Source organism: Lissotriton vulgaris, chromosome 11 (assembly GCF_964263255.1).
Source record: "Lissotriton vulgaris chromosome 11, aLisVul1.2, whole genome shotgun sequence".
Classification (NCBI taxonomy): domain Eukaryota; kingdom Metazoa; phylum Chordata; class Amphibia; order Caudata; family Salamandridae; genus Lissotriton; species Lissotriton vulgaris.
Window position 1 is genome coordinate 117,824,745 of NC_141699.1, and position 22,200 is coordinate 117,846,944.

The window sequence follows — 22,200 nt, forward strand, 5'->3', positions numbered from 1 at the left end:
GATGGCTCGCCGCCAACGGTATATGCCACTGTAAGTTTAACTCTATCAAGCGAAAATACAGCAATAGCTCCCGACAGCTACTTGGTGTGAACGCACACAACAGCAATCCTTACAGAACCAGAAGGGGCAGCTGTCACACACAGGCACTATACAGAACAAGGGAAAACAACAGAAAGGCCCAGCATTACAACAGGGAACATGGGCAACCTTATGGTGCCAACACCGCAAGGCAGCCCTCCAAAGGCGGATGTACGACGTATTCATTCATGCTTTTACAATGCAAGCCTTTACAACACGGGCAATACAAAAACGCATTGTTACCTCACGTTCCATTACAACGCAAGTCGTTACAACGACTTGCATTTGGGAAGCACTGGACTTTGGAATAGTATATTTTACTATTTCAACTCCAGTTTGTGCAACAGTAGGGAAGGTGTTGGATTTAAAATCCAACAATGCGTTCCCTAAAGCAAGTCGTTTGAACGCTTATTAACAACACATTTGTTGTAGTGCCTGCGTTGTAATGGCACTGCATAGTTCTGTCTGCGTTGTATATGCCATTTCCTTCCAAAGGCACCAGTCCAGGACCCTAAGAGGCTCAACAGAGGGAACTTTGGGAAACTTTGTGCAAACACACCAAGACTGGATAAAATCAATTCTGCTTACATCGACGAAGTGGCCTTCCTTCCCCCAGAAACTGGAAAGTCAAATGAATCCACTGATATTACCTTTACCAGCCCTGTGCATGTGTAAATGTACTGAGGATGAACAATATGCAGCAGTAAAAATGAGGAATGGAAGTAATCATCCTCACAGTGCCTGAATACCCCACCTTCCTCATAAGGAAAAATTTTGTCACTAGTAAGTCATGATATACCAACAGCTCTGCCTTAAGGGGTATCAAAAAGGGAATTCATCCTCCACCAATCGCGGAGGGGGAACTAATAATAACAGCAAACAAAGGGGATGGCCGCAAATGCGTTACACAGCTGTTAAAAACCACGGACTGAGCATGGTTCTCAAATACTCTTAGCTATCAATCGTAGCACGCAGCCACCTGAACATTTTAAACATGCAATAAGGTCTCATCTGAAAATTAGTTCATAGGACATAAGAGGTTTAATGGATTCTAAAGCCAAGAAGGAAGCCATCAAGAAGCTGAAGAAAAACGACATCATTGTCCTGCAGGAAACCTGGGCACTCAACTCGTCTCCTTGGTCCGACATCAGTTTGCAAAGCTTCAACAACGACTTCACAGGGATGGGACCATGCCTCTGCCGGTGTGTTTATTTATGTGAAAAACAAACTGGCGGCAACTGCCACGGTGCTCCGCACAGGGAACGGCGACTACATCCTTCTCAAGATTTCCTTGGCTAAGTCCAGTAAAGTAAGGTCATTGTTCATCCTCATCCTAGGGTGCGTTAATCTCCACCTGCTAAAAAAAGACGGGAGGCAACGCTGGCCTCGTTGCCCACAATTCTGAAAGACCTATCAGTTTTATATTCAGATGACATGTGGGTCATGATGGGAGACTTCAATGCTAATCTAATGTGCGGGAAATTGAACAGCACATTTGTAGACCTTGATGACCAAACATGGGCCATTTCCCCGATCGAAAAGCAGTTCCAACTGTGTGATAAACAAGGCAATGCCCTAGCTTCCTTCCTGAACCAGTTAGGTCTGAGAATATTAAATGGTAGATTCACATCAGACTCACCTGAAGCCTACATGCATTCTGCTACTTTAGGATGGCTACTCTTGGTTGTATCACTTTTAATGCATAAGCAAGTTTGAATCCCCTCCAACCCTGGCCAGTGACCATGCAATCCTTATATGCAAAGCGCAGGTTTCATGCCCTATCCCCCCTAAAACAAGACTTTTAGGGGGACAATGAAGGCCCTGAGCCCATTAATACAATAAAGTGGTCTGTGACAAATCACAACGGGCAAGGGGCAATTGTGGACTGATTTCTGGACATGGCTCAGCGAGCAAGCTGCAAAACCACCAATCCAAACCTCTGGGGTCTTCTGGCTGACCATCTAAGTAAACACCTTGGAAACTTGGGAATGCTTAAAAAAAAGTGAGGCTAATGGGCATTCCAAAACAGCAGCAAATAGCACAAGCATTTACAATGCAATAGGTCTCGCATTTACGCGAGTTTAAGCTATTGGCATTGTAAATGACAATGCCTTCTACTTATGTTATTAAAACAAAAACAAAAATAAAACGCATTGTTATTTGCGATGTCAATAGCTCAAACTCGCGTGAAAGCGAGGCCTATTGCATTGCAAATGCTTGTTTTTACTGTAATCATTTTGTATTGATCAAGAATGTCAGCATAACTGTGTTAAAAGGAGATGATGAACGGTGAATGTTTGAATGTATAATTGTGGTAACCTTAGTCTTCAGCGCACGTGAACTCAAACATAGGTACTTGATGCTAGAGGCATGAAGGCAACAAAAGAGAAATTCTAATACAAGAGACTCCAGATTCTCTTCTACCATGACTAGTCTCCAAAAACTATTAAAAAAAACAAAAAAGCACTAAAGATATTACAAATATTTACTGTGCAGGGGCTAAGGGCAGGTATTCACCGACCTGGGTCCTGCGAGTGAACGTGGACGAAAAAAATCACACGTTCTGGAGTCTTAAAAGGCAATGCGCCACTTGAGTCTGGAGAGTAATGGGCTGAAAAGAAGCAAGAACAAATGTCAAATAAATTCATAATGGAGGCCTGTTGAGGTTACGTTAATCTACTGGGCTACAGGCACAAACAAGCCTGGGAGTGGTGTGGGCGTGCGCACGCAGTCTGCTCTTTTCGGAAGCACATACTCGTGCTTGTTGCACGCCCGGCTCGCTCCCGCAAGGTGGATGCCGCCACAAGCACGAGTATGTGCTTCCAAAAAAAGCAGCATTAAAAGTAATGGGGTAACCCTGTAACCCTCAGAACCTGGGCGGGTAATTAAACAAGCAATAATGGTTCTGTCGAAAAGAGCATTTCAATTTAACATAGTACTTAATACCCAAACTCATTCATATATCCAATGATGGATATCTACCGTTTAAATTAATAAATCAACACTGACCCAAATAAGGAGAAAGTAAATCTTTAGTAATCACCTTTCTTCGAAGCATTAATTCTGCAAAGTTTTAGGTATGCTGTCCAAAATATACAATTACAGCGAATACAAATAGGGCATAAATAGTGATGTTGTGACTGAGTGATAATCGGTGAAACAACAAATATACATATATAAAGATGAACTTTGTTCAGAAATCCACTGTGAAACACAATAGTCTCAAGATATTAAATTTGTGGCTTTTGTTCTTTGGGACTTTGCACAGTTGGATGTGTGTCAAAAGTACATTGACGTTTCGACCCTAGTATTGATGCGCTGATTTATGAGCATCCGAAGCGGGTCTTCATCAGGACTGGGAGGGTTGGACAGCCTATGAATGTAAAGGACATACTGTCAGGGCCTATGAAGGGTCAGTGCTACAAACTAGAGAAGGGGGCATCCTTACTTTGCTCACCTTCTTGTTAGGTGTGGGAATCATCTGTTCCTTTCATGATGATGGTGCTTGTCAGCCGACAGGCACATGTAGTGCAGATGATGCACTGCTTATATAATTAATGTATGAAAGAAACCTTTGCGCAACATGGCTCAATGAGGGATTACTATTATTGGAGATTGCTATTATTGTCCATACAGTTAAGGATTCTCTTCCTACCTTATATAGTAGGTTGTTCTACACCAGCCGGTGGGGAGATTTCACGGGTCTGGGTGGCCGTGGCAATTGACTAGGGGGAGATGGGTCTGAACTTAGTAATGTACATGATATAGACAAGATGAACTATTGTGTGACTGGTTGTGTATGGTTAGTATAGTCCGGGTTGGTGTTTATTAAACTACTATCATCCAATCTGAACCGGTATGTATGGCTAGTTCATCATTGCTCATGCTGTGGATTAGTAGCGCGTGAGAAATAACTAAGGAGATTTACTCCTGTTCTGGTTTAGAAATTATTAAAGGAAATATGAAAAACATTACCCAGCTGTGTGTCTCCAAACTAGGGATAATGTCAACATAATCACAGAGCGCTGGCTCCAGGTGGACATCACGTGTGAGGCTTACTGATCTAGTATTATGGTCTTGAATACCCCGAGTTGCATTGTATTTAAAGAGGCCTCGTGGGTATGGCTGTAGTAATGGTGAGCGCTTATGCAGTTAAAACGGCCTCGTGGGCATGGCTGAAAAATTAGTGAGGGCTTATGCAGTGAAACATATATCATTAGTTGTAAACATGAACGCATGCATTGCTTAATCTAGGGCGGTGATGCTGTCTTAGTTTGTGAATGAAACGCGATCCGTGGGAAGCGTTTCCTTGTGTGTTAAACCTAATTTATACCGGATCCGAAACGTGACTGTCTCTTGCTCATAACACGCGATTGTGAAGTTTCAAAGCGTGTTCAGAATAAGTAACTAGGTGAACATGTAACTGTACGCGATCCTTTCAATTATCTCTCTAGTCCCAACTCGCATGGTGAGGAGCGGGCAGGGATTCTTACTTACTCAGGCGAGGAAGGAGGACGTCTGTCAGCGTCGGGTCCTGGTTGTGAATGCCAACCCGAGCGCTACAGCTGGTCGTATTTGACCTGTGCTGAACGTGGCGTGCTTGTTGATTGACATTTTAACGCAATGGTGGTTTAGCGCGCTGGTCGGCGCTTGATTTAGTAGGGATATATTACTGCTTTTCACCGCTCTGTTAACAGATAACGTCTAGCTAATGAGCCTCAATGTGTAAGATACTAATTGTTACTTAAGCATTTTAACACCGTACATAAACATTCATGAACCTAGGTTTGACATAGGTGTATTACGTTAAATCTTTACATTATTATATCTACTCATTTATATTCAATGATTTCCCAACATATACATTTATACTCGTCTGACTCGGTATAAAAGAATTGGTTATATGCTGGAAAACAGTAAAGCAATTGTACGTTTGGTCTAATATCTGATTATACGGGTACATTGCAATCTAACCCTAAATGTTTACACTATTATATCATACGTATTTAATCAAAAGGGTGTATATATCATGGAGATACAGATGGTTTCGACCCATGTAGTGTGTTATATCAGATGAATCCCACACCTAACAAGAGGGTAAGCAAAGTAAGGATGCCCCCTTCTCTAATTTGTAGCACTGACCCTTCATAGGCCAGTATATCCTTTACATTCATAGGCTGTCCAACCCTCCCAGTCCTGATAAAGACCCTCTTCGGATGCTCATAAATCAGCGCATCAACACTAGGGTCGAAACGTCGACGTACTTTTGACACACATCCAACTGTACAAAGTCCCAAAGAACAAAAGACACAAATTTAATCTCTTGAGACTATTGTGTTTCACAGTGGATTTCTGAACAAAGTTCATCTTTATACATGTACATTTGTTGTTTCACCTATATCACTCAGTCACAACATCACTATTTATGCCCTATTTGTATTCGCTGTAATTGTATATTTTGGACAGCATACCTAAAACTTTGCAGAATTAATGCTTAGAAGAAAGGTGATTACTAAAGATTAACTTTCTCCTTATTTGGGTCAGTGTTGATTTATTAATTTAAACGGTAGATATCAGTCATTGGGTATATGAATACGTTTGGGTATTAAGTACTATGTTTAATTAAAATGCTGTTTCCGGGGCGTGGCCAAGATGGCGACCTGAACGGACGCAGGTCTCTGTGGCTCCCTTCCCTGGTCCCTCCTAAAAGCCCTTAAACTATAGCCTGACCCCCCTCGAATGCCACCAATCTTGGCCGACAGGCGACTACAGCTATCTGTCACCCCGAGATATCGCTGCTAGACCTGTGGGACCCCTGATACTGCCTTGGCGCAAACCGGCCATCTGACTCCGACTCCCGAAAGGGCGGACGCCCTGTGATGGTGATCGGCTCCGCTCCTGCCCATGGGCCGCCTCTGATTTGTACAGCGCTCGGGCAGCTGCTTGCAGTGCCCGCCATTGCTCTCCGTGGACTGCGACGCTGGTGCGAGGGTGTGACAGAGAGCGAGCCGCCGCCGCCGGGACTCGGCCGGCAGAGTGTGCGAGGGTGCCGGCCGGGCATCGAGAGAATCGAGGCCCCGGTCTCGGGCCTAGCTGAGACGCACCGCGGGATTTGGCTGACCGCTCCCGGAGAGGGGATGGCCCTGAGGTACAGCCTGCGCATAGAGCGACCTCCGGCGGCGTGGGTCGAGCCGGCCAGGAGGCGCGCGACTGTGAGCCCCCAGCTTCGAGCCTCGGTATGAGCCGGGGCTGGACGATCCTTTGCGTGGTGCCCGTGGCGGCCACGGCGGAGCGTTGGGGTGAGCCGGACAGCGCGCCCGTCCAAAGGTGGTGGGTTGACCTGAGGAATCTGCGGCCGCGGCCGAGAGGTCGGAACCGAGGGGGTGTGTGGCCAAGGCGCCCCCACAGCTGAGAGGCCGCAGCGACCCTACGGACTAAGGTGAGGAGTGCAGCGGAGGATCTCTAGAGAAGAATCTCGGGGGGCATACTCGAGCTCCAGGTGTAGTGCCCGGATGGGCCTACGGGCCAGATTGTGCTGCTGAGGTAGTGGTGGGGCCGCGTGCACTCTGGCGGGGCCCCTGGATGCTGAGGTCCCATCCTACACCAGCCTTGCGCGTGGCTGTCCGCCCGGGGCCCTCCAGACGAAGAGGGTTAGTGCCTGGCAGAGAAGCACACCACGGCGATCGGAGTGGCTGGCCCCCCCTACCTGCTGTCTGGGTTTCACGTGGCCGATCCCTTGTCCCCTGCTGAGACCCCTGGGACCGCGTGGACGGAGCTGCCTCCCTGCACCATAAGCTGCTTCCACACGTGCGACCCCGGACATCTACCTTTATCCCCAGCTCCAGCCCCCTGGAGGTCTACGAGCGGACCCATCCCAGCGATTGGGCACAACATGGCTAACTCCAAGGGGAAAAAAACGACTCAGACCCTCCCGGAGCTGCTGGCCAAACCTCAACGCAAACCTGGCAGAGAACCACCATCTCCTGAGGCCACAAGACCGCCGCCGGAGTCATCCGAAGACCATGTGCCCATCACCGGGTCCTTCCTGGAGACATTGTTCAATTCCCTCAGAGATGATTTCAAGTCCCTAAAACAGGAGGTGGCCGGAGAGGTAAAGGAGCTCCGGAGGGACGTGGAGGGTCTTGGAGACCGCGTTGTGGCCATTGAAGAAGCTGATCAGACCAGGAGTAGCGAAATCTAATAGCTCCAGCAGGAAGTCCTGCGACTTACAGATCAGCAGCTAGACCTTCAGGCCCATGCGGAAGACCTTGAAAACCGCTCCCGTCGCAACAACATACGGGTCCGGGGAGTCCCTCAGAAAGAAGAAGGGGCGGATGTCACTGGCTACCTACAGGACCTCTTCCGGCATATCTTGGGGGAACCTGTGGACTTTCTCATTCGGATTGACAGAGCACACAGAGTGGGGCTTCCCAGGCGGGCTGCCGCCCCGCCGTCGGACATTTTGGCTTTTCTTCCGGATTTCCCACTTAAAGAGAGGATTCTTCGAGAGGCCAGACGGGCACAGCCGCTTCAATTTAGGGGTCACCCTGTCGCCCTATACCAGGATCTTATAGCTATCACGCTACAAAAGAGGAAAACATTTAAAGTGGCAACAGATTTCCTGCGGCAACAGGGGGTTCCATATTGCTGGGGCCACCCGTTCCGGCTGATATTTAAATGGAATGGGGCCCTACATCAACTGCGTTCGCTCAAAGACACGTGTGCTCTTCTGGGACTCGACTGGGAGGAGGACGCGACGCCAATGCGGGCCTCGCAGGGGTCCTCTAGTAATGGATGGCAAACAGTGGGCCGCAGAAGATCCCTGTCACAATGTTTGAAACCCGAGGCCCACATCATTACACAAGAGAGAGCAACAGCGGTGGCGGAGGTGGCCAAGGAAACGTCACCCTCTATAATATGATCTATATGCCCGATGGGGGGCTGGTCATAACGCATACCATGCTCACGGGCCGGGGGGGGGGGTGCCGGGCGGGGGGCCACGATGGACATGACCCAAACTTGTAACTTAACCACGGCCCTGTATGGACTAGCAGGACTGGGACTATGTGTTCTTGTGGTTTGGGTGTTGGGAAATGGGTGGTGGGTGGGGAGGGATGGCTGGTTGGGGTTGGGGACTGGGGTTCACGTTTTGAGCTCCTGGGGTTGGACCGGGGAGGGGGATGGTGGGACACAGGTTCAGTTTGGGTTAGTTGGGGACAACGGGTGGGTCTGCGGGTGGGAACCAGTGTGCCAAAGGGAATTTGTCAATGATGACATTGCTATATGTTCCAGTTGCCTCCCATTGCAACGCTCGCCTCTTCAACTGAAGCCTCTTTTCCGCTCACTTTTGGATACGTCCTCCACCATATTTGACGCTTCATGCATTATCTCCTCCGACACCGGGGCTCCCAGGGGTCCCCTTGAGCGGATTAGCTCATTACACTCCTATCTGCCATGCAGGCTAAATAGTTCACTACATCCATGCCTGCCGCGGATACACACCTTTGATTTTGCGTTACACCACCTACCCCCTCTACCATGGCTGATTCCACTTTGAAAGTGATAACCCTTAATGTGAAAGGGTTGAATAATCCTATCAAGAGAAGGGCTGTCATCGCCTACCTAGAAAACTCAGGGGCTGACATTTGTCTAATACAAGAGACCCACCTTCTGCCCAAAGACTGGCATAGAATGCGCTCCCGCGCTTTCCCACAGCAGTTCTTTTCTTCTCTCCCCACAAAGAAAGCCGGGATGGCCGTCTTAGTGTCTAAGCGTTTCCGGGGAAGGGTGGGGGACAAGGTTGGTGAGGTCAAGGGACGCCTTTTGGCATATACTTTTCTAATAGGCAACATGCGCCTGACGATCGGCTCCGTCTATGCCCCAAATACGGGACAAGAGGCGTTTTTGAAAGGCGCAGCTTCAGAGTCACTTCAGACCTCTAATTCGCTCCTGCTCATGGGTGGGGACCTGAACTTAGTTATGGACACGAACAAGGACAGGTCAGGGCATCGTTACGGAGACTCGGGCGCTATCTCGGCGACTGGAACGGAGTGGCTGCTGGAGAGAGGCCTAGTGGACCTCTGTAGGGCCAAGCATCCTGACGAAACGCAATTTACCTTTTACTCCCACGTACACCTCACATATGCCAGGCTGGACTATTACTTGGGCTCCTCTGAGCTGCTTACAGCCCTTGACGAGGTTTGCATAGTGCCTGCAGCCATATCGGACCATGATGAGGTGGAGATATCGCTTCAACTCCCTGCATCCCCTCGTCCCAGCGGGTCATGGTGTCTACGCGAAACTCTCCTACAGAGACCGGAGGTCACTAAACGACTGCACAAATGAATCACTGACTACCTAGCCATTAATGAGATATCGTTGTCGGCTCTATGGGGAGCCCTGAAATCGGTAGCACGCGGTGAACTTATTGCAATACCCGCAGCAGAGGCCAAAGACCGCAGGGCGAAGAGAGATGCCCTCACCTCTCAGGTTTCTGAGCTGGAGAGAGTCAACAGCCGCACATGCGCTCCACGCGTCTGGAGACAGCTGAAGGTAGCTAGGGCCCAACTGGCCAGTCTGGACACTGACTGGGCGGAATTCGCTGCGCTACGCCTTTGTCATACATATTATATTGGGGGTAATAAAACCGTCCGCTTACTTGCCAGTGCCTTGAAAGCTAGGACCCAACGCTCCAAGATCTCCGGCCTTACAGATGATTCTGGCGTCGTCCTCACTGAGGAGACCCAGGTTGCAGAGGCGTTTCGAGCCTATTATGCCTCACTATACGGGGCCGAGGCGGTGTCTCTTGAGGAGGTCGATGCATATCTGGATACGTCAGCGATTATCGAACTCTCTCAGGCAAATACGGAAGCCTTGGACGCCCCCATCCGACTGGAGGAGGTGCTAGCCGCTATATCTCGCCTCCGCCCGCTTAAGTCTCCGGGCCCGGACGGCTTTTCGGCTGGTTTTTACAAAACCTTTAGCCAACTGTTAGCTCCTGTCCTCGCCAGGCTCTTCAATTCCTTTGAAGGCCCAAGCTCCATTCCCCCAGATATGCTAGCAGCCGAAGTGGTGGTGCTGCCTAAACCGGGTAAGACACCCACGCACTGTTCTGTATTTCACCCTATTTCGCTGCTAAACCTTGACCTGAAACTCTTCACCGGCATTCTAGCTGCACAACTTGGTCCATGCCTACCTGGGATCTTGGAGCCTGACCAATCGGGCTTTGTGCCTAACTGTCAATGTAGCGATAACACCAAACGGGTACTCCACCTGATAGACAAGGCCCATTTCCAGGACTCAGATTCCGCATTGTTAGCCATCGACGCTGAAAAGGCATTCGATCGTGTCGATTGGACCTACCTGCGACGTGTCCTGATGCGTTTTTGGCTGGGGGACCGCTTTCAGTCTTGGGTTGCCTGCTGTTACCATCGCCCCCAAGCTCAGGTCCGTCTGGGTGGCCTTCGACCAGACCCGTTTGAGATCCAACGGGGCACGAGACAGGGATGCCCCCTTTCCCCCCTCCTGTTTGCCCTGTACATAGAGCCCCTAGCGCAGAGGATACGGGACAACCCTGACATCCAGGGCATCACCTTTGGCCGGGAACCCCACACAGTCAGCCTTTATGCTGATGATATAATAGCCGCTCTTGACCACCCAACCCGCTCGATACCCGCCCTTTTGGAGGAACTTGACTTCTTCGGTGTTGTCCCGGGCTTTCGAATCAATCGGGGGAAATCCCTGATATTACCTTTAGGCAAAAATGTCCAGTCTAACAGGTCTGCCTCTACGTATGGGAGCGATCTCCAGGTCACCACACAACTCCCATATCTGGGAGTCACTCTCACTTGCGGCGGAATCGACGATAGCACTTAACTACAAGACCCTCGTTACCCAGATCCGGACGGATCTCGCGCGTTGGTCAAAGCAACCCCTCTCCCTAATAGGGAGAGTCGTGGCGGTAAAGAGGTCAGTCCTACCTAAGATCTTATATCTCTTTCAGACCCTCCCGGTCGCGCCCCCCGTGGGAGTCCTCGCGGACCTACAGGCCGCCCTTCACCATTTCATTTGGGAGGGTAAGTGGGCGCGCTTACATAAACAGCTGGCATACAGGAGCATGGACGAGGGGGTCTTGGGGTCCCCAATCTACTGCAATATTTCCAAGCCTCCCAGCTCCACTATCTGGTGGAATGGTACAGGCCAGAGTCCGAGAAGAGGCGGCTCTTCCAGGATAGAGCTATGGCTCGGACGCCTCTCTGGAGGGTTCCTTTCCTTGCCCGGCAGCACCGGCCGCGATACATCTTAAACTCCCCAATCACCCGCACTACCCTGCGGATCTGGGATTCGGTCGCTGTCAAGAAGGGCTTGACATTTCCTTCTCCGTTCACCCCAATCCTGGATAACCCGGAGTTCCTGTCGGGCAACGACCCTTATGCCTTTTCGCAACGGCGTGGTACCACCTGCCGTTCTGCCGGTGATCTCTTAGACCTGCGGGGCTTCCTTCCCCTCTCGGACATCAAGCAAGACTAGGAGATAGCGAACCCTCACCTTTTTCAATACTTCGAACTCCGTCACTGGCTCACCAACCCGGTTTCCACCCCCCTGGTGGGACGACCGATGACAGTTTTTGAGAAATGGTTACTGACGAAAGACACAGATACCCATCTTATTTCGGACCTCTACAAGATGCTCACGCCCCCACCCATCCCAGGAAAAACAGCGGGTCAAAGGCGATGGGAGGCTGAACTTGGTAGGCCACTAACACCTAAAGAATGGAGCTACATATACTACAGGACCTCACACACCACAAGTAACACTGCGGGCAGGGAAACTGAGGTGAAACTGGCAATGTATTGGCACCTCACACCGGCCCGGCTTCATTGAGGGAATCCGACGCGCAGCGCACTGTGCTGGAGGGGATGCGGGGAACAAGGCACACTAACCCACTTCCTTTGGGACTGTCGCGAGCTCTGAAGCTATTGGGAAGTGGTCCTGAACGACATTGACTCCACCTTTTATACCGAAATCCCGAGATTCCCGGCCTACACTGTCCTGGGCCTCCCCAACGCACTCACTTTTCCCCTCAAATCTATAAGGGGCCGCCAAATGGGGATTGCCATGCAAGCAGCTACACAACATGTCTTGTCACTCTGGGGCTCGCCCACCAAACCCACGCATACGGGATGGTGACACAAACTATGGTTCACTTTGGGGATGGAGCGCATTCAGGCAACACTTACGCATACCACCACTGCATTCCAAAAGGTTTGGCTTCCGTTGCTATCCCTCCTGTCCAAAGAATACAATGAAATCACATGCCCCAAATACCTTTGCATTCTGCGCCTTACTGACACTACGCCTGAACCTCATTGCTCTTCTGCTTGATTGCTTTATCCACTATTGGACTACCTCTGATACTGTCTCTAGCACATGGCACACTGGTTGGGGTAGGGGAGGGAAGGGTAGGTTGGAGTTCGGGGGAGAGTTCTGGTTTTTGTTATTACCACTCTGTCCTCTTGTACTGCTCATCATTTTCATCTTTGGGTTTGCAACCTTGCTCTGGCATATACACCTCGCCTTTTACTCAATCTCCAGAGATTACATGTTTGTCTGTCTAGCTCGATTTATATGCATAATACCTTTCCACTGTATTGTGATACCTATTTCTGCTTCCAAAATCAATAAAATACATTTGAAATTAAAATGCTGTTTCCGACAGAACCATTATTGTTTGTCCAAAAAGAGCAGAGCGACGGCTAAAGGTCCTCCTACGCAACGCATGTGAGCTGCGTAGGCGAGACCTAAAAAACCAAATAGCAGCCCATAAAAGAAGCTTAAACAAAGTCTTGAAAAAGTTTAGCTGTTACAGGGGGGCGTAAATGGTTGGGAACCCAGGTGGCTGTGATACAACTAGAATATAGGGAAGATCTTTATGCCCAAAAGAGGAACAATTAGGCCCAAATATGGAACGAATTGCATGAGGTAATAAAATCCAAGAATCCGAGGAAATTCTGGCTGTGGATTAATAAAGGCTCCGTGTGTAAGGAAAGGTGGTATCCCCGACTAAAGTTCCTAAATCGGGATGATTGATTCGTTTGGAAAAACAAAAATTTAGGAACATGGATTTCAACTGGACACAAACTGACAATGGAGAGAGAGCAGTTTACCTGGCTATGGATAGACAGTACACTGGGGTGTATAGTAAAAAGGATATTTTACTGGTGAATATAATTATTTGGGATCTAACTTTTTAACATTCATTGTTGATCCAAAGTTCATTCTATTATTGTGCAATTTATCTTTGTTATACATCACAATACATTTAGATTTCAATTTACATATCATACATAAATACAAAATGTGCATGAATTGTACACCAACTGTAATCAATATACAAGGATAAGTGGTATTAATCATAAAGGCAAGGCATGGCTAAAGGTATAGCCATGCCTTTATCATTAATACCACTTATCCTTGTATATTGATTACAGTTGGTGTACAATTCATGCACGTTTTGTATTTATGTATGATATGTGAATTGAAATCTAAATGTATTGTGATGTATAACAAAGATAAATTGCACAATAATAGAATGAACTTTGGATCAACAATGAATGTTAAAAAGTTAGATCCCAAATAATTATATTAACCAATAAAGTATCCTTTTTACTATACACCCCAGTGTACTGTCTATCCATAGCCAGATAAACTCCTCTCTCTCCATTGTCAGTTTGTGTGCAGTTGAAATCCATGTTCCTAAATTTTTGTTTTTCCAAACGATTAATAAAGGCTCCTCCTCAAATCGTCCGGCGCCTGTTGCCAACACTGCCCCCCGAAATGGGACTCTTACATTAAAGGCCTATTAGTAGACCATCTGGCAAACTGCAGCTAGCTTAAGACACCTGAAATTGGATCCAACAAGCAACCTACATCACTAAGCCTGGCCCCCTCAGACATGCAATCAATAAGTCTAGGTCAAGTAGAAGCAGCAATCAAGTTGATGAGAGCAAGGGGTGCCTCAGGAACAAGTGGCATCCTGGCTGCGGTATACAAGTGGGCCCAGACTCGATGGGCCTCAGTATTAGCTCCCTTATTTCGGAAATACTGGGTCCTGACTCGATGGGCCTAAGTAATGGCTCCCTTATTCCAAGAATATCTATTGGGGGCAATCATTCCAGAATCATGGTGGGGTTCACTCTTAGTCACTGTCCACAAGAAAGGCTCTCGATCATGCCCTGGGAACTATCCCCTAATTTTGCTTCTTGCGAAGGAAGGGACGAGCCTCAATAGCATTTTAAAGCAGGCGCTCCAAACCTGGGTAAAGGGAAAGAAATTAACCCGCCTGTCTCAACCAAGCTTTCAAAAGGGCTGTCACCTCGAAGATAACCTCATCTGTATCTCCCACTTGAGTGAAGCTACTGTGGCTGCAACGGGCAAGACCCTCTAAGCAATTTTCCAACTGCATTCGACAGTGTATTAAGATGGAAACGCTGGTCTAAACTGAATACCTAGGGCATTCCTCAAAATTTACAGAAAGCTATTATTGCTCTATACTCTGACAACTGACAAAGAAAAGAGTTAGTGCTGGATGGACCACCACAAACAAAATCTGTACAAATAAAGGCCTGAAGCAAGGTTGCATACTGTAAACTACTATTCAGAGACAAAATGGCCAACTGTCTGAACATGGCACAGTCCTCCTATTATAGAAGAGTATTTTTGCTCCCAAATTGTACATTGCACGGCCCACATTCGAAAAGAGTTTTGGTCAGCCTCGCACCACTGGATACTAAAAGTGAAGTTTGTAGACTACAGCCTTAAAGCCAAGCAGGTAAAGAATCACACAATAAAAAAAATAATCTGAGAAGTGATAAGTACCCGACAACAAACTGGCACAAGTACCTAAATCACTCCCTAGAGGCACTGGAGGCAAGTGAAATTGGGAAGAGCGGCCTGCTGGGGCGTGCCCTTGGCTGCCAAACTTCTGATCAAACAAGCGAGACTAATATCAATGGAATATGACATACAAGCACTAAAGAAATTGGCACACGGAGGGATGGTCTCAATACTGTAAGAGCCAGGAATCCTTCCATCCTATCTTGTTCTGCCCTTTCGCTTGAGCATGAGACGTCAGCTAATGGGCTTGTGATTTGGATTAATCCCTTTAAAATCCTACTGGTACGGACAAAGGAACCTGGATGACTATGATAATTTCTCCTTTGAGCGAAGGGAGAGGAATCATTGACACATGCGATTTGCATCTGTGACAAGTTGTTCCCGTTAAGGACGTTCTGGCTTCAGCAGGTATGGTGCATTTTTAAATGCCAGGATCTGTCAAGGCTCCTTAGAAGCCTGTTTGAGAAGAGATTCAGCCCAACTAGAAGCCAGTTACATGTAATTTATGAAATCTGCAACCACACTTTTTGCTATCCCAGACCCGTGAACCTCCTCCACGCTGAATCGTACACTCTTATAATGATTGATATGCTGGGTTTGGGTAAGCCTGTCAACCAATCCGGCTCTCATCTGGACTGAGAACAGCTGCTGATGGGGGATAAAGGGAAGCCTTTTAGACTGCAGAGAAAAGAGCAGTCCATTATTTATAATGTTTTTATGTCTTTTATAACAGATTTTATATTTTTTACTTCCTATTTAACTGTGTATTTTTCCCCTGTTCTGGGATCCTCAATTGTAATGATTTTAATTAAACGTGCAATAGTCCAATAACAATTTGTACGCTGGGACAGGGTACAAAAAAAACTGTTATTTGAAAAGCAAAGCACAGGTCACCCCTCTTTGGAAGGCACTGCCTTGGTTCCTCATGCTGTTGGCGTTTGAGTGCAATTGTCCTCTCCTTCTTCCTTGGTCTCCAACGATGCTCCAGGACCCTCAGGGGGAGCTGCATCCATTGGTACTGTCGGGGCAACTATCCCTGATGGCCTGAAGGCTTTCAGCCAACATTGCTAGGAATTTTGGAAACAAGCTCCAGACTTCATTCGACAGGCCTGGTCTCCTTCCGCCAGGAAGCGGCAGTCGTTAGCAGGACGAGGCTGGATGGGTTGGTGCTTGGAAAGTCATGTGGATCCTGTGGAGGCAGGCTAATCTCTTATCAGAAGGAAAAACCTACAGGTTTGTAAACAATGTTCGATCTACCATTTCGGCAGGATATATCCAGGTAGAGGCCAGACCGGTAGGTATGCATCCATTGATATGCTAGCTGCCTATAGGGATTCGGGTAGCGAACCCTCCTAAGGCTAGGTATTCCTTTTTATGGGATGTTTCCAAGGTGTTGGCCTTGTTTGAACAGTGGGCAGACAATTCACAGTTATCAAGAAAATAATTGTTGGCCAAATTAGCTATGCTCTTATGCTTATCTGCTTGTCAACGTGTTTCTGATGTGAGAGTTCTCGAATTGACGGGTAGAGTATTCTCCCCAAAAGGGGTTTCATTTACTATTTCTGCTAGAACTAAAATGTTTTCACGTTCCATTAAGTATAATCTTTTCCTTCTAATGAGAAATTATGCGTAGTTTAATGTCTAAAGGCATAAGAAAGAATCCACTCCACCAGTAAGTCCGGAGGGTTGTACAAGAGTGTTAATTGCGTTACAAAAGCCTTTTAAGCCTGTTACATATGCCACAATTGCAAGATGGCTGATATCCATCATGGCAGAGGCTGGTATTGACACACAACTGTTTGGTACTCATTCTGGTAGAGGCGCAATGGGGTCTAAATGGTATATGTTGGGTTCAAATGTCCAGGATATAATGAAATCAGCTGACTGATCTTCTGAATCTACTTTTAAACTGTTTTATTACAAACCTGTGGGCGACATCTCATTTGTGGTTTTTGATAAGCATGAAACTAACATAATCCAAACCCTCTGATCCTTTAATAGAATTTAAAAAATTGCTAACATTCGCACCAAGAATTTTTTATTCTATTAAGGACACGGAGGCGAGGATTATCCCATCCATTTTGTCATTGTCATAACAGTTATGATTTGTTATCCGCCCTTATATACTGGGTGTTTTCCACTGACAATACTAGTCCCTCTTTAGGGCGAGCCTGTCAATGCGCTTGCGCATTGAGCTTGCGAGAGATATTGGGGCTTAACCAGAGCTTAACCATCGGCGATGGCATGCATTGCCCGTGAAAAAAGCGCGTGCACTTCAAAGCCACCAGCCTCTCTCCCACAGGCATCTGAAGCTGTGCGCTCTGCCTCAGGCATTTCTCCTCCCCTAATTATTCCCGGCCGTACTTTCACTTTCACGGCCGCCAGGCCATGTCTCGCGTTTCTCCTCCCACCTTTCCCCCTCCCCACAGCAATGCCAAGAGCTTGTTTTGCTTTCCTTGCCATCTCTCTCCCCTCGCTCCTTCACCCCACTCTCTCTGCTGTCCCTCCCCCTCCGTTCCAAACATTCCTGAGACTCCCAAAGCTTCTGAAATCTGCATTGATCGAAAGGCAGCTAGGGGTAAAGGGATTTTGCTCCCAGTCATGAGAGAGCAACACCATTTTCTACAGAACACGCAGCAAGGCAAAACTCGACGCTACCTTGGGAATTAGTTATCACGTTGTTTTTCATTCCAGTAGCTAACTATGCACTCTAAAGCAACAGGACTGCTCCAAACATATTTGAATTTAAATATGTGCTGCATCAAAAACTGCTGCCGTACATTTTCTCTTATTTAAAAATTATAGTTTTACTCATGTGTCGGACTCATTACAATTTAGATGAAAACAGCAGAATACATCTGTGTTGTATTTCTGTTGTAATGTCGGGTGCTCTAATTGCAATGCTCTGAATACTTTTCCTTCAAGTTTTGTGTTATTAACGTGTTCTCTCTCTGTAGTATTTCTCGTCTTCAGTAGTGGCATGAAGAGGGGCTGCAGCTCCTCCAAGGCACAGCTCTGCCTCGGCTGCATCTTCCAGCTGCCCATGGCGAGCTCGTAGACTTTCTTTCCCCGTCTCTGTCTGAATCATTTTGAGTCGGATACACTTAAATGAAATTCTTTTAAGTGATAATAATCAATGCAAATATGCGATGCGCAGCCATCCACGGCTTGATTATTAATTGATAGCTCAGCCTCGCAGGTGCGCGCGCCCATAGACCGTCCTTGTGCGCCTAGGTTCTCCACGGCAGGCGCACGGCGAGTACGTTTACTCATGATCACTGCCAGCCTCAGGGTAGCCCCCATGCACCGGCAGAACTGTAGCCTACTTTTGGCAGGGCCTCCCTTCTCTGACAGTGCTACTGTTCTCATTCCTCAAGGGCGCTACTTAGCCTCCATCTGAAGGGCATGTAATCAGTTTCAGTGCCTTACTCTCCTGGCTGCCACATGCAGTAAGCTGCACTGTATCTCGCACCGTCCGCGTCGTGTCAGAGTCCAAGGTACAGAATTACCCAGACCGGGTGCAATTACCAGGCATGTGCTGCATTGAATTTGTCATTGTATTCATTGTTTTAATCATATTTAATTCTAGTGTGTTGTTTATTAAAAAAAAAGCTAATTATTTGTTGCACGCATCGTTTACAACGAATGGTGTATTTAGGCTTTGTCAATATTCGGGACGTAGCATGTGTAATATATCCGAAGCGTTTCGTTTAGTTTCATCACATATGGTGAGCACATCAAGTGTTTTTGTTTGACTAACCAGCACCTTTAAAAACGCCCATCATGTTTGATTTCAACTATTTTTCTCTTTTGCTCTAAACATTGAAAGCACTAAAACGGTAAACCCTTTTCTGATTTCTATCGCCCTTGGACCAGAAAAAAGTCTCTCCTATTTTACCGTGTTCAAAAGGTTTGCTTTATTATTGTCATGGAAAGGCTCTGTCTTGGAAGGTATGTATGTCACTGTAAAACTGTTCTGTATAACTTTTAAAGTAATTTTAGGAAGGCGTTGCTTAAAGAAATGTGTTACTACATCTATTGTTGAATTGTGGGAGTGATGGTGATTAAGGAGATTGTCTTTCTGAACATTTGGAAGATAATGTAAATGTCAATCGGTCCTTAAGTTTGGTCGGATGTAGAACAATTGGTAGTTGGTGTCTGTCACTTAATTAGAAAAATAATGAGTGGTCTAACTGTGCCATATTACGGTTGCCTAGGAAAACACTCACAACGGAGACACGCTTGTTATAAAAACAAGGAAGGATGTTTAGTTAGTGCCCTTGCTGCAGAGTCTGGATTTTGCTGCAAGAAACCTAGCCCAGGGACTTCCAGTGTTCAATTTTCAAAAGACTACTTAAATGTAAATTGGCTGTAGTTTAGGCACATGTCTGCAAAGCTTACACGTGCTGAAAGTTGCTTGCAACTGCTTCTGTTTTTAGCAAATGTAAGACTTTAAAAAAAATCATAATTATAAATGGTAGCATGGTGACATCTTGAAACCCCGCCTGGCTCTCTCACATAAAACAAGCTGCATGTGATCCAGTCACGGAGCACACCCATAGAGGTTATTAGCATGAGTATAACATTCCAGACCTTTTTAGTATTACATTATTAGCGATTGCGAGGTATAGTTGTCCAGTACAGTTCTATGCGCTACCATACATGTTTCAACAGATGACTAGTGTGTCAGTATTATCCGTTATATATACTGTTCCACGGATGCTTCTTTTGCTTGAATTCAGATACATTTTACTATGTTTCAGAAATCAATCCACTGATGTATAAGTGTTCTTTGAAATCAAGGTCACAGTATGAGACCAGATCGGTTGTGATTATTGGAGAGGTTTCCAAGTGCATGCAACAGCTTTCCAGAAGTAGAGCCAAAAACACTACACACAACTATAAGGGCTCTACGCGATGGGAGTGATTTTAAGTTTGTGCTATTTCGTGTTTCATATTTTATACGCTCTCTCTCTCTCGCAATCATATCTATATCCCTCCATTCCCTGCAGTCTTCGGCATAGATGCTAGAACGGTGAAGTTTCTTATTATTAGTCTTTATTCCTTGGCTTTAAGTATGTTTTCGGACAGCCTTTGTTAGTGACCCAATAGTGAAGCAAAGGTTTCTTAACTTATCCCTGGTGACTTTTGGCAGATTCGATCTTCTGAGTTTGTTTTATCTGTGTTAGGATGGATATGTTTGGCAGTGGCTTTTTTTCATAGTTTGGTATTTTGCAAGCCTTTAAAAGCTTAAAGTTTATTCCAGGTGACCTGTAACGTTCTAGCATCTTGGTGCTTGTTTCCCAGTGCACTGGGCATTGATTCTTGATGGTTTGGTCGAATTTCCTGGCTAATTCCATTTAATCCTTGGGGTTTCTGGTGGTCGAATTCTGTGGGGGTACTCAGTCTGTTGCCAAACATATTAACTTAAAGTGGTCCATTGCTTATTGTTGTTCTTGCTTATTGGTTGCAATGTCAATCTAATTTTCTTGCTTCTTATTTTAGTGTGTGTGGCCTTTCCTTCCTTCTCATGTTTGTCCCGTCTCTCGAGAAAAAACATTACTGTGCCCTTATTCAGAACCTCGTTGTCTCTTCCTGCTCCTTCTTTTCTGTCTCTGGACATCTTGTGTATCCCTATGCCACCATCCTCTCTTTATTTCTCAGTTCATCCCATACCCTGCTGCTGTTTCCCTCTCTCCATCCCTCAGACCATCTCTTTAATCTCCCCGTTAACCTTTCAGTCACTCAATGTCTCTTTCTCTCTTCGTCTCCTTCTTACTCTCCTAGGCAATGTATTCTTTACCAGCACTGTGTATCCTTATTTCAAAGCAGTCTCTCTCGCACACCTGCCACTCCCCCAGACCATCCCTTTTATGCCTCTCATTCATTTCATTCTCTCTTAGATCCTCTCATGAGGCCTATCCCACCTGCCTCTCTTACACACCTCTCCTAACCCTCCACGCCTGCCTCTCTTACACATCTCTCCTAACCCTCCCCCGCCTACCACTCTATAACATCTGTCCTAACCCTCCCTGCCTGCCTCTTACACCATCTCTCCTAGCCACCTCCACCTGCCTCTCTTACACATTTCTCCTAACCCTCCCTGTCTGCCTCTTACTCCATCTCTCCTCACCCTCCCAGTCTGCCTTTCTTAGACATCTCTCCTAACCTTCCCTGTATGCCTCCTACACATCTCTCCTAACCCTCCACATCGCCCTCACTCTGTCTATCGGCCTTACTCTATCTATCTATTGCCCTCACTCTATCTATCGCCCTCACTCTATCTATTTATCTATCGCCCTCACTCTATCTATCTATTGCCCTCACTCTATCTATCTATCGCCCTCTATCTATCTATCGCCCTCTATCTATCCATCTATCGCCCTCTATCTATCGCCCTCTATCTATCCATCTATCGCCCTCTATCTATCCATCTATCGCCCTCTATCCATCGCCCTCTATCTATCCATCTATCGCCCTCACTCTATCTATCTATCGGCCTCACTCTATCTGTCTATCTATTTATCGCCCACACTCTATCTGTCTATCTATCGCAATCACTCTACCTGTCTATCTATTGCCCTCACTCTATCCATCTATCTATATATCTATCTATCTCCTTCACTCTATCGCCCTCCCTCTATCTATCTATCGCCCTCCCTCTATCTATCTATCGCACTCACTCGATCTATCTATCGCACTCACTCTATCTATCGCACTCACTCTATCTATCTATCGCACTCACTCACTCTATCTATCTATCGCACTCACTCTATCTATCGCATCACCACAACATCACTCAGCACCACCACAGCATCACTCAGGGGCACAACAGCATCACTCAGGGGCACGACAGCATCACTCAGGGGCACGACAGCATCACTCAGGGGCACGACAGCATCACTCAGGGGCACCACAACATCAATCAGGGGCACCACAACATCAATCAGGGGCACCACAACATCACTATATGCTACCATAGCATCACTGAACACCACAGCATCACTCGTCCCCGCAACAGCATCACTCGTCGCCACCCCAACATCACTCAGCACCACCACAGCATCACTCAGCACCACCACAGCATCAATCTGTGCAACCATTCAACAACTTGTTCAAATATGTTCTCTCAATGTTTCAAGCTTTATTACAAATGTCACAAAAAGATGTTAATATTTCCCTTCTGTTCTTGGATTTTCGTCATAATAAAATATACTGAACATAATC

At 46.8% G+C, this 22,200-nt stretch overlaps 1 protein-coding gene across 1 annotated transcript in view; it reads right to left on the minus strand.

Annotated features, from left to right (window-relative positions):
* Positions 1-22,200, minus strand: part of GATC (glutamyl-tRNA amidotransferase subunit C) — a 127,036-nt gene that overhangs the window by 103,095 nt on the left and 1,741 nt on the right. The window lies entirely within an intron of this gene.